A 13,241-nucleotide genomic window follows, 5' to 3' on the forward strand; every position below is an offset into this window, starting at 1 on the left:
AAATCAATCAAAAAAGATCAACCTATTCCTAACTATATACAATATGAAGTAACTTCCAGTATCAGAAAGAGTTTAAAGAAATAATTGACATTTCGCCTCAAAGCAATTGAATAGCTATAGGATCATGTGGTAGAGGAAAAAGGAATTTTAAAAAGGAAAGATTATTTTGTAGATAGCTTGAATGAGTGATTTGCTGAAACCCTAGTAGACAGGCATCATGCCTAATGGGCTCAAAATAAGGTTCAATTATGCTTAGCAGGCATTTGAAAATGCACTTCTGCACTATCTAAAATGCAGCATGTTGATCAAAATGATAACAAAAGATTTAATTTTACACTCAAAGAGAAACTCATATTACTAGAGAGAAAATTCAAATTGATAAATAGAAAACCATTGACAAACATGAAAATAAGTATTCATCTTTGTGTGGTTTAGTTACCCTAAAAACTAGAAAGATCCTTGAACATGGAACATGGAACTGAGAAACGGTCTCTGGACATACAAGTTAACTTCGATTCTTATTTAATACCACATATTGAGTAGTTTCTGTGCTGGGAATTGTGTAAATTCATCTAATTTTCATGACTGTAATTTTCAAACTATATAATGGAAAACATTATATTTCCTTATCATGTAATTCCATGATACTTAAGTTACATATACACTTATCACCTCTAGTGTCAAAACTAAGATATAGGAAGTGTAAAAAATGTAAACCCACATAACTAGAAAGATAAAGAGTTAGAATTAATCTGACTTCAAAGATTCTGTTGTTATCTACTAGTATATTATACCATAAATGTAAAAAATATACAGCATAATATATATAAAATATTTTTCTTTACTTAAAACTATGGTGATTACAGTTTACCAAATCAAGTACTTTAATTTATTGTTCTATATGCTAGGCAGAATTTAGCCTTCAGTATGGTTCTTCAAACTAGAATGTATTTTCTCAGAAATATATTGAGTCTGTCACTTAAGTAAAAAGACTGGACAATATAAATTACAATTTAGGGAGATTTTTAGTGATTATTGTGAGCTTGACACCTTTAATAATTAAAGACATTTTGAATGACATCAACAATGATATTAATGATTGTGGTTTTTTGCCAATATGTAACAAAATATATCAGTATTTGCAAAACATGCCTTTCAAAGATCTAATGTACAACTGACTAATACATGCTGTTGCAAAATCATACATGGGTAATTGAACCATTGAGAGTGACAAAACAATGAATTCTAAGGGAACACAAGGTAAAATGTTCATTGATATGTTTTCAGATTCTACATTAAAACTAACTTTTATGAATCTACAACTTATCTAGTTTTGTTATATCAAAGAAGAGTATCACACAATTATCAGAAAGTACAATATTGCTTCCCAGGGCTAGAGGCTTGGTTCAAGTGGTAGACTGCCTGCCAGTCAAGTGCAAGACACTGAGTTCAAACCCCAGTATCACCAAATATATATAAATTGTTTCCCTTTCAAACCATATATCCATGTGAGGCTGAGTTTTCTTTATATGACTTAATAAAAACTATGAATTAATAAGAAAACAGAGTAAGTAATAGAAGGGGTTAATCTGATTAAAGTACAATATACACATGTGTGAATTCATGCTGAAATCCATTTAATAATCAATATACACTTAAAAAAAATGAAGAGCTGGAAGGTAAAACAGGTATTGTCCAGAGGTGGATACCAAAGGGAAGGAAGAGGGTAAACTGAGAAGGTAAAGGAGGGTGAATATGATCAAATGGACTATTTACATTTATGAAAATAGAACAGTGGAACCTGTTGAAATTGTTCTATGAAGGAACAGTGGGTGATGAGGAAGAATGATTGAAAAGGTGAGTTTAATTAAGATACATTGTAAGCACATATGTAAATGTCACCATGAAACACTCCTATACAACTAACATATGCAAATAAAACTGTAAAAAGAAGCCATGAATTAACCAACTGAATGCAAAAGCAGTTGAAGATTTTAGTTCACTTCTATTAAGCTCATAAGAGATTTGCAAATTTATAATATAATGCAACTCTGTTCTTTTTTGAAGAATAATATTTTCACAAAAATGTGTAGTTTAATTTATTATGGTTACTGTTTTTCCATAAAATTAATACATGTATCTTTTAACTTCCTGGTTAATTTCTACTATAGTAAATATTGATACATTCCTCATAAACAGAAAGCACTATGCAATCCTCTGAAATTTTAAAAAAGTATAAATGGTCTGGTGATAGCACTTAATATGACAATAACTAAATAGACAAAAATGTTTAGCTTCATATCCAACAATTAATTGGTAAGTAACTGCAAACTGTTATTACAAATGCTACAGTTATAACAAAGGACCTCTGATCTGCCCTTGGCAAATGAAAACACTAAGGTAAGTTAAGGTGAAGTATCAAAGGTACACAGTTTTGGAGGATCCAATACGAAGACTAGAGTGCAGAAACAGACAGCATGAGCTCCATAAATTAAAAATATGTACCACAGGTTACTCCAGAGGCACCTGCACACCCATGTTTGTTGCAGCACTACTCACAATAGCCAAGTTATGAAAACAGCCAAGATGCCCCACCACTGACAAATGGATCAAGAAAATGTGGTATTTATACACAATGGAATTTTACTCAGCCATGAAGTTGAATGAAATCTTATCATTCTCAAGTAAAGGGATGGAACTGGAGAATACTATTCTGAGCGAGGTTAACCAGGGTCAGAGGACCAAAAATCATGTGTTCTCCCTCATATGCAGACTTTAGATAGGGCAAGTGCAGCGATGTTGTTGGACTTGGGTCACATGCTAAGGAGAGAGCACAGCAGCTGCGAGGTTATCATCTACAGCTGTAGACAGGGATTTAAAAACACTGAAATCTAACAAATAGAAATTGAACTTAGTACAGTATTATGAAATATATCTGTTACAAAATCACTCAGAAGAATATTCCAAATTCTTTCCATTTTTGAAACAAATTTCTAAATGTTGCAGCATCCTGTGACTGACTGTGACTGTGACTGTGACTGTGACTGTGACTGTGACTGACTGTGACTGACTGTGACTGTGACTGTGACTGTGACTGTGACTGTGACTGTGACTGTGACTGTGACTGACTGTGACTGTGACTGTGACTGTGACTGTGACTGTCACTGACTGTGACTGTGACTGTGACTGTGACTGTGACTGACTGTGACTGACTGTGACTGTGACTGTGACTGTGACTGTGACTGTGACTGTGACTGACTGTGACTGTGACTGTGACTGTGACTGACTGTGACTGTGACTGTGACTGACTGTGACTGTGACTGTGACTGTGACTGACTGTGACTGTGACTGTGACTGACTGTGACTGTGACTGTGACTGTGACTGTGACTGACTGTGACTGTGACTGTGACTGACTGTGACTGTGACTGTGACTGTGACTGTGACTGTGACTGACTGTGACTGTGACTGTGACTGTGACTGTGACTGACTGTGACTGTGACTGTGACTGACTGTGACTGTGACTGTGACTGTGACTGTGACTGTGACTGACTGTGACTGTGACTGTGACTGTGACTGTGACTGTGACTGACTGTGACTGTGACTGTGACTGTGACTGTGACTGTGACTGACTGTGACTGTGACTGACTGTGACTGTGACTGTGACTGTGACTGTGACTGTGACTGACTGTGACTGTGACTGTGACTGTGACTGTGACTGTGACTGACTGTGACTGTGACTGTGACTGTGACTGTGACTGACTGTGACTGTGACTGTGACTGACTGTGACTGTGACTGTGACTGTGACTGTGACTGTGACTGACTGTGACTGTGACTGTGACTGTGACTGTGACTGTGACTGACTGTGACTGTGACTGTGACTGTGACTGTGACTGACTGTGACTGTGACTGTGACTGTGACTGTGACTGTGACTGACTGTGACTGTGACTGTGACTGTGACTGTGACTGACTGTGACTGTGACTGTGACTGTGACTGACTGTGACTGTGACTGTGACTGTGACTGTGACTGTGACTGTGACTGACTGTGACTGTGACTGTGACTGTGACTGTGACTGACTGTGACTGTGACTGTGACTGTGACTGACTGTGACTGTGACTGTGACTGTGACTGTGACTGTGACTGTGACTGACTGTGACTGTGACTGTGACTGTGACTGACTGTGACTGTGACTGTGACTGTGACTGTGACTGACTGTGACTGTGACTGTGACTGTGACTGACTGTGACTGACTGTGACTGTGACTGTGACTGACTGTGACTGTGACTGTGACTGTGACTGTGACTGTGACTGACTGTGACTGTGACTGTGACTGTGACTGTGACTGTGACTGACTTGAAGAGGTCTGGAATTTTTTAAATAATTTCATTCAGTAGGTCCTACATTTTTTTAATTTTTCCTATAAGCAACAGGAAAAAACAGCAAAGAAAATGCATAAAGTAAAAGTTAAACAAACTTAATTTCTAGGAGTAAATACAGGATTATTCATTTTTCCACAAACCTTGTTTCTAAATGGTTATTAGACTATTTTAACTTAATTATATTTGAGATTGTGAAGCTATCGCTTTTTAAAACTGTGGCTTTAGATTTGAGTTCTTTTTACATTTATAAATTTTAAATGTATTATGACTCAAGTTATAAATGTGTGTACTATTCGGTGCAGCATTTACATCTTGGATATTTTTCTTAAAAGATAATTGATCTGGAGCAAGAAAGCTAGGTTCACTATATCCATTGCAGCAAAGTTTATATTATCAAAATTGTGGAAATTCCAAGTATGTATCAATACAAAATTATTGAAGTAAATGCTGTGTGAAGACAGAGTAATAGAAATGCTTTCAATATTTATAACTTGGTTGAATGAAAAATATTTAAAAGGCAAAATGACCTTATTTATATAAATTATCTCTATAGATTTATTTCTCTTAATGTATTCAAAAATATTAGCAATTATTAATCAAAATATTGATTTCAGGGGCTTGGGTGTGTAGCTGAGTAGAGTGCTTATTTGTCATTTAGAAGCTCTGGGTTCAATCCCAGCACTGCCCAAAGTTTAAAAAGTTAGTGCTTACTTATGAGTATGGAGATTTTCATAAGTAAGATTTATTAATCATTTAGAACTGTTTTACATAGCTTGAATAGTTTTCATAATTATATCTATGTATAATAATATAATAGATATTTTATTTTAAGATGTAGTAGTTTGAGCAAATATTTGAAAGAGATGAAAGTGACTTGAACACTGACATGGAGGCAGAGCTACTTACATTCGTTTTCTAATTCTAAAATTCATATAAATGCTTGTAATCATAAATACAGGGAAATTAGCACTAGTGATTTTAGATTCTTTACCTCATATCTCATGTTTTCCAACTGTTGCTTTATCAAACTTGACTTTTTATTTCTTTCCTTTATTGGGGCTGAAGATTTTTCTGGGTTTTGAACTCAAGGCCTCACTCATTAGGCATTCTAACACTTGACCTGAGTCCCCAGAGATCAAACTACATCCTATAAGTATTTTATCTTAAATTTAAGATGTAAACTATATTTAAATTTTTGGAGAAAAAATATCAAATATTGAATATAATTAACTTTCTCATTGAAGAATTTTAAAAAACATAGCCATCCAAAGAACAAAGGATAATGGATTTGTTATTTAAAGGAAACTATAAATGTAGAAAAAAAAGAGATTTGTTTTGCTTCCCATATACAAGTGTATTTTCTTTATTTTCATGTTTTCTGTTTTTTTTAATTCAATTTATTTGTATCAAATGTACATGGACATTTTATTTATTCATTTTTATTATTCATTTATTCACATGTGCATACAGTGTTTGGGTCATTTCTCCCCCCTGCCCCCTCCCCCACCATCTCCCCCCTGCCCCCTCGCTTTTAGGCAGAACCTGTTGTGCCCTTATCTCTAATTTTGTTGGAGAAGACAAGCATAATAAGGAAGACAAAGCATTTTTACTAGTTAAGGACAGCTATACAGAGAGATTCTTAGCATTGCTTTCATGTACAAATGTGTTACGACCCAGTTGATTTATCTCTAACTGATCTTTACACTGGTTCCTGATCCCCTTCTCATACTGACTTCTGTTGTTTTAAGGTTTCTGTATTAATTCCTCTGGAGTGGGGACATCAAATGCTTTCATGTTTTGGGTTTTCTACCTATCCTCATATCACCCATATGTGCTCTCCCCTTGTCATGTGATCCAAGTCCAACCACATTGCTGCATTTGCCCTAGATCTAAAGTCTGCACATGGGGGAGAACATACGATTTTTGGTCTTCTGAGCCTGGCTAACCATGCTAATGATGATGTTCTCCAGTTCCATCCATTTACTTGCAAATGATAAGATTTCATTCTTTTTCATGGCTGAGTAAAATTTCATTGTGTATAAATACCACATTTTCTCAATCCATTCATCAGTAGTGGGGCATCTTGGTTGTTTCCATAACATAGCTATTGTGAATAGGGCTGCAATAAACATGGGTGTGCAGGTGCCTCTGGAGTAACCTGTGTCACATTCTTTTGGGTATATCCCCAGGAGTGGTATTGCTGCATCATATGGTAGATCTATGTTTAGAGTTTTAAGAAGTCTCCAAATTTTTTTCCACAGTGGTTGCACCAGTTTACATTCCCACCAGCAGTGTACCAGGGTTCCTTTTTCCCCACATCATTGCCAACACCTGCTGGTGGTGGTGTTTTTTGATGACAGCTATTCTAACAGGGGTGAGGTGGAATCTTAGTGTGGTTTTGATTGGCATTTCCTTTATGGCTAGAGATAGCATTTTTTCATGTGCTTTTTGGCCATTTGAATTTCTTCTTTTGAAAAAGTTTGGTTTAGTTCACTTGCTGATTTCTTAGTTGGTTCATTGATTTTAAAAGAGTTTGGTTTCTTAAGTTCCCTTTACATTCTGGTTATCAGTCCTTTGTCTGATACATAGCTGGCAATATTTTCTCCCACTCTGTGGGTGCTCTCTTTTCTTTAGAGATCATTTCTTTTGTTGTGCAGAAGCTTTTTAATTTTATGAAGTCCCATTCGTCCATCCTTCCTCTGAGTTGCTGAGCTCCTGGGGTTCTATGGAGGAAGTCCTTGCATATACCTATTAGTTCCAAAGTGTTTCCTTATCCTTCCTGTACTAACTTCAGTGTTTTGGGTCTGACATTAAGGTCCTTGATCCATTTTGAGTTGATACTAGTACAGGATAATAGACATGGACCTAGTTTCAGTTTCTTGCAGATGGATAACCAGTTTTCCCAGCAACATTTGTTGAAGAGTCCGTCTTTTCTCCATCATATATTTTTGGCACCTTTGTCAAAAATGAGGTTGGGTATAGTTGTGTGGATTCATATCCGGGTCCTCTATTCTGTTCCACTGGTCTTCATGTCTGCTTTTGTGCCAGTACCATGCTGTTTTTATTGCTATTGCTTTGTAATATTTATGTTTTTAATTTATGGCATTTTAGTTGTAAAATAAAATTTAAAATATCTTTTAAAATGTCACATTTCTCAATTGCTATCTGTAGAAGTCTTTTAACTTGATGCTTTCTGTTTATTGTGTATAGTATATTATATGAGATGTGTGCAAACCAGATGAAACAAAATTTAATTTAAATTTAAATTATTTTGAAACAAAAATAGTGATTAATAAACTCTTTCATGTAAGCATATCCTCTTTAACAAATTTAGATGAAAATTAATATGCACACTAAGGTTTCAAGGACATGTGTATTTATGGAGTAAAATACTACTAAATACAAATGACTGCTTATGTTTGGATAAAGTCTCTGTTAACCAATATTAATTTCTTCACAACTACTAATGCAGACCAAGTCATAAACAAAGAATAAAGTCACTCTGTATTTTCAGACACAGGCTACACCTATCTTTTTCTTGCCTACAAAATTTGGCAGAAAAACTTTGTCATGAGCACTGTACTATCTCCATGGTCTTATGCCAACATATGTTTATTTCTTCCTTGATCAGACAGCAACCCCTACAACTGCCCCTCCTCACTACCCTCTTGAGCCCAGGCACCAGAACACAGGGCAGATGTGACTTGACTAGGATGAAATGCACAGTTCATTCTTGACTTCATTCTCAATACTTATGCAACCTTGGACATGTTACTCAACTTTTGTAGGCCTCAGTTTTTGCAACTATGAAATACAGCCTCTAAACTTATTTCATACAGTTGTCAAAAGAAAGAAACCATATAATACATATAAACATGGTTCCATGTTTCAATTTTGTGTTCTGAAAAGCGTTAGCTTATACACAACAAATGCTCTTTCAAACCCATTCGTAAAATTTTATAATTGCTAAATACTTAATGAGAATACTAAAGTAAGAACTCACAGTTTCTTTGATATTACTTTTCAAAAGCAGACTATTTAAAAGAAAAAATGGCTAATAAAGGTGACGTAGTCACAATGTCTATCTCCTTACCTCATTGTGATCTTGATGAAAAGCTTGCCAATATAAAATCATGACAAAGCTATTTCATGGGTGTGAACCATGAGAAAACTACTTCAACATCAAAATTTTTTGGCTTGGTCATTTTTTTGTTGGTTTCAAAATTTTATATTTTCACTGAATAATCTGGCCTCTGGGGCAATCATGTCTTTATGTATTCATATTTTTACCAAAAAGTTATCAGTATTATTAATTTTAAAAATCCCTTTGACTTCAAGGTTCTCTGACATTAAATATGATTTTACCTTCTTTTATTATGTGTTTGGTCTTGTAGACATTAAATGAAAGATTCTAAATGAAAATTGTTTTTATATATAAATAATAGAATTGTTTTTCCATCCACATTTAACTTGGAAATGATCTTTTTTGTTGTAATGAGAAGAAAAAATCTTTTAAACTGAAATATAAAGAGTTATGCTTTTTATGTGAATACCACTTAAAATAACAGTGTACTGATTAAAATTTATACATGAGTAACTTTTTACTTCTTAATAGATGTGAGAGAGGGAAGTCCTCACTTTTATGTTCTGGTAAATTCGTTTTGTAACATTAATACAGAATATGTGGCACGCTTAAGTTGTCAGCTAAACTTACAAAACAAAAGCACGGTGTCAACTCTGTCAGTCATTCATTTACATTTTAAATAAAAGTGCTTTACAGTGTTAAGCATTTTAAGGAAAATGATAACACATAACATTTTTCCAATGGGTAAAGATAATATTTCAATAGAAAAATCCAACAACATGCTGCATGTATCTTCTAAAAAGTTAGACATCCTCTTACTTAGTTATGGTCTTAATTTTTTGCCTATACCTATAAATTAAAATAAAATTAACTGGATTTACATAATATTTCATTTTAGAGTTGATATTTATTTAAAAGCCAAATCAAATCAGGATTCATATCACATTTTTTAGTTCTAAGTATAATACATATAGAAAACCCAATCCTTCATAACTCAGAGTTTGTGGGAGAAAAAGCCAGACCCAAGAACTACCCAACCCTGCCTTGTATTTGTCATGTCAAGTCATATGTTTAACATTGCTCAAACATGGTGTTTTTCAAGGTTTAATTTCCATTCAGCTCCACTTTTTTAGAAGAAGCAATGGTGCAACTTAGTATTATTACAACAGCACAAAAAATCTCAGCCACATGGTAAAAGCTGATCCAAAAACAAATGAGTAACTTCAAAACCAGGCCAAAAGTCATATCCAATGAACCCAAAAAGAAAAAAAATAAGCAATTTCAATGGAAACTTCTACACTAGTTAAGCTCTTAAACACAAAATTAAGGGTGGGGAACTTCATTACTTTATTAACTCTGTTAAACACTGAAATTTAGGGACTAAGGTGAGCTTTCTAGTTCCCCACAGAAAAGGCAGAAAATGTAGAAAACACAGGGGTTCCTCTCACTACCTGGTGATCTCTAAAACTAAGAACTATTGAAAAAACAACCATATTAACATATTCCTTTACCTTAGTGCTAGCAAACTCAAAGCACACCTTTTTTAGTCTTATCATATGTATTTCCTCTGGTTTTCTAAAAATGAGATTGAAGATAGCCTTTGTAGATGATAAAACACAAAGTTTCATAAGGAACTTTCTTATACCAGTTACTTAAATATCCAAAGCTCTTGGGTTTTAAGTGAATTTCTGATAAGAGTTTTATTTTTTTGGAATGACATGATTCTCACCTGAATAGACATCCAGTGAGCACTGAATGACTGAGACAACACCCTATACTGTATGGAAGAAGGGCATAAATTCAACATGTACCCATGTTACTATACCAAATTCCTTCTGAGACAAGAACAATGCATTTTCTAAGACTGAAGAAGTAATAGTTGACATTTTTAACTCAGACATCTTTATAGCTTTGGTGAAACTTTTTAATTTTTGATATTTTTATATTCCCTCAAATAAACATGGATCGCTTATACTATATTGGTCCTTAACCCATATTTAAAATAAGATAATGTTAAAGAAGAGGAGCTTCAAACTAAGGGAAACATGGTATCTTAAGACACATGGAAGCTGATACAAGAGAATCCCAAATACAGTAAAATTAAGCAAAACAACCTTCGTGCCTAGAGGTGGTGGAAGCTGTGCGGAAGCTGTGCAGAAACTGATAAGGGCCATCACAACCTCATGACCTCTAAAACTAAGAGTTACTGAAAGTATAATCACATGATTTCAATCCCATGGAAGGTCCAAACTAGTCAAAGCAGAGAGGAGATAAACAAGATCAAATGTAATGGTACTGTTTCATCAATTTCTAACATCCTGAGCTCTCAAAGTCATTTCCTTTATTGTGGTGAACATGGCAAAACAACAAAATGAGCAGTTAGTCTTTGTCATAGTTTAATTCTAATTAAAATATAATTCTTTAATTTATTCATAATTCTGAGGACTAAGCTATCCCTACACTGCATTCATATATGATAGAAGCCTCTCCAATTAAGAGGGACAGAATAGCTCTGTTTGTTCAGTACTTACAAAGGGCTCACCATTATGCAAAGTGTTTACATACTTCATTTCATCAAATCCTCATAACCATTTGACTTGGTTATTACTCTTCCCATTTTTCAGGTAAAGAAGCTCTATCTCAGAAAGTTTAAATCATTTCTTAATGGTCAAAAGGTAAATACAAACTCAGGAACCTCTGACTCAATAGCAGTCTCTAGTGATGCTGTGTATTGTTTTACATAAAACAACATGTAAACCTGATTCCAATTGCAGTCCAGTCACTAGCTAGAAGCATGATTTGAAATGCATTCCTATAGACAAGGTAGGGTATATTTTTTTAACTGTGAAAGGATAAGTAATAATGCTTACTCTATTATCATGTATATATCAAGGTAAATGAAATAACCCTTTTCAAAATCCATCACAGTACCTGACAGCGATAATTGAATCTAAATATATACACACATATTATATGTATAACATACATATTAGATTATGTACAAATAAGTAGAATATGAATAAACTTCTTATTTCTAAAGATAAACTTTTTTCATGAAAATATTATTCTAAAATATAAAACAAGTATATCTGTTATTTTGACCTGAGACACTTAGTGTAAACTTACTCAGAGTCTGACATTCCTTACAGCCTTCTGCCATCTGACCAGATGCATTCCCTTCATCCTCACTCTTTCTCCTAGATTAACAGATACATTATTTTTATATCTTAATAGAACATTTCCCCTTACTTTCAGGTTCCTGAAGCTCTCATCTTCTACTTTCAATCACATCAAGAGGCTGCAGCTATTTTTGTTTTAGCTTTCCTTAGGTAATTACATTCCCCATCTTTAAAAGAAATTTATGGCAGCCACTAATGAAATTTTCCCAATTTGCTATAAATACATATTTGTCATATCTATCATAATGCCATATATTAAAAAACATTTAGCAACAGTTTGGATTGAATATGCAGGAAAGAGAGCTGATAGAGCAGAAACAGACTATAAGTGGTCAAAAAGCTGGAATCTAGTTAGAGTTACCAGACCTCAAATAATTCATAATTGTTTCCTAAATTGTAAGAGTTAAGACTTTGCAAGTATGAGTGAATCTACTTTGGTGCAGATTAAAAGCTCATTTGCCTCACAAATGTTTAAATAAACCAAACAACAAACAAACAAAAAATATGTTGCCCAGAATGATGTAATCACAAAGGACAACACATATTTTTTATAGGCCCATTAAAAGGCTTGAGTGGTCTTCACTTACCTACTTTTGATCTTTATCATTAATAGAGCAGGCTGAGCTGGTAACATGACGAAGAGACAGTAGAAGTGAAAGAGAAGCAGTAATACTCATTGCAGTGGCAGCAGAGAAGCAGTAGTGGTGAGAGGGCAGTTGAACAGTTCCAGAATGCTTCCAGGAGCAGAAATGATGGGAGACAGAAGTGGTGGAGAAGAAATGAGAAACTGTGGGCCATGGGAACTAGAAGAGTTCCAGGAAGTTATCATACTTTAAAGGCCAGGGTCCCGACACCCTGAGACTAACAGCTGGACACCAGCTACTGAAAGAGCTGAGACTCCCAATACTTAAGGCTTGCCTAAGCACTTTAACACTAGCCTGCACTGCCTGTTGCTGCCATTCACTAAGTCAGCACTTCAAAAAGGATTAAAATACCTACCAAGTGCCAGCACTGCTAGTGGTTAAAGCCTAGGATAATAAAACTTCATTCTGAGTATATAAGGCCATAAGTCTTTGGCCTCTAAATCCTAGAACAATAGGCTCTGAGCTCTCAGTGTTGGAGCTATAAGACAGTGGGCCTGCCAGTCCAGACCATAAGCCTTAGACACTCAGGGGCCTGGTCTGCCAATGTTAGAAGAGCTTCTCCTCACTTAATTGTGATTTCTATCTACATAGAGCACAAAGATTACAACCAGATGACCCCAGCTACTTTCAAATTTGCTTAATCTTGGAAACCAACATTCTTTTTCTCTTCAAACACTTTTAAGTCAATAGAAATATTGAGTAAAAATAGACTAAGTGTTCCTAAATGAAACGGAGAGAGATTTCTCAATTTAAGTTATGAATGTGATTCATTTGAACTTTAAGATTTCAATAAGTTGATACTTCACATGAAATGATACCTTCCTGTGGTCTTTGGAGTTTCCTTTGGCAAATTTGAAGGTTATTTCCTAAAATTCACTATGATTGAGCTATTTTAGCATTAACTTGATTCCTTATAAGCATCATTTAAAAAAATTCTACTCTCATAGCATTGA

The 13,241-nt window shown here is 34.7% G+C and overlaps 1 long non-coding RNA gene across 9 annotated transcripts in view; it reads right to left on the bottom strand.

The window, feature by feature from the left end:
• Positions 1–12,692, bottom strand: part of LOC141423210 (uncharacterized) — a 171,074-nt gene extending 158,382 nt beyond the window's left edge. For 5 of the 9 annotated variants that reach the window (XR_012447888.1, XR_012447890.1, XR_012447882.1 and 2 more), the window contains exon 1: positions 12,232–12,692. This is a non-coding gene — a long non-coding RNA (uncharacterized lncRNA). Of the gene's footprint in view, positions 1–11,591; positions 11,663–12,231 lie in introns of all 9 variants that reach the window. The other 4 variants (XR_012447886.1, XR_012447889.1, XR_012447883.1 and 1 more) reach the window with 1 other exon arrangement.
• Positions 12,693–13,241: the final 549 nt, after the last annotated feature.

The sequence above is a fragment of the Castor canadensis genome, chromosome 5 (genome assembly GCF_047511655.1).
Source record: "Castor canadensis chromosome 5, mCasCan1.hap1v2, whole genome shotgun sequence".
NCBI lineage: Eukaryota > Metazoa > Chordata > Mammalia > Rodentia > Castoridae > Castor > Castor canadensis.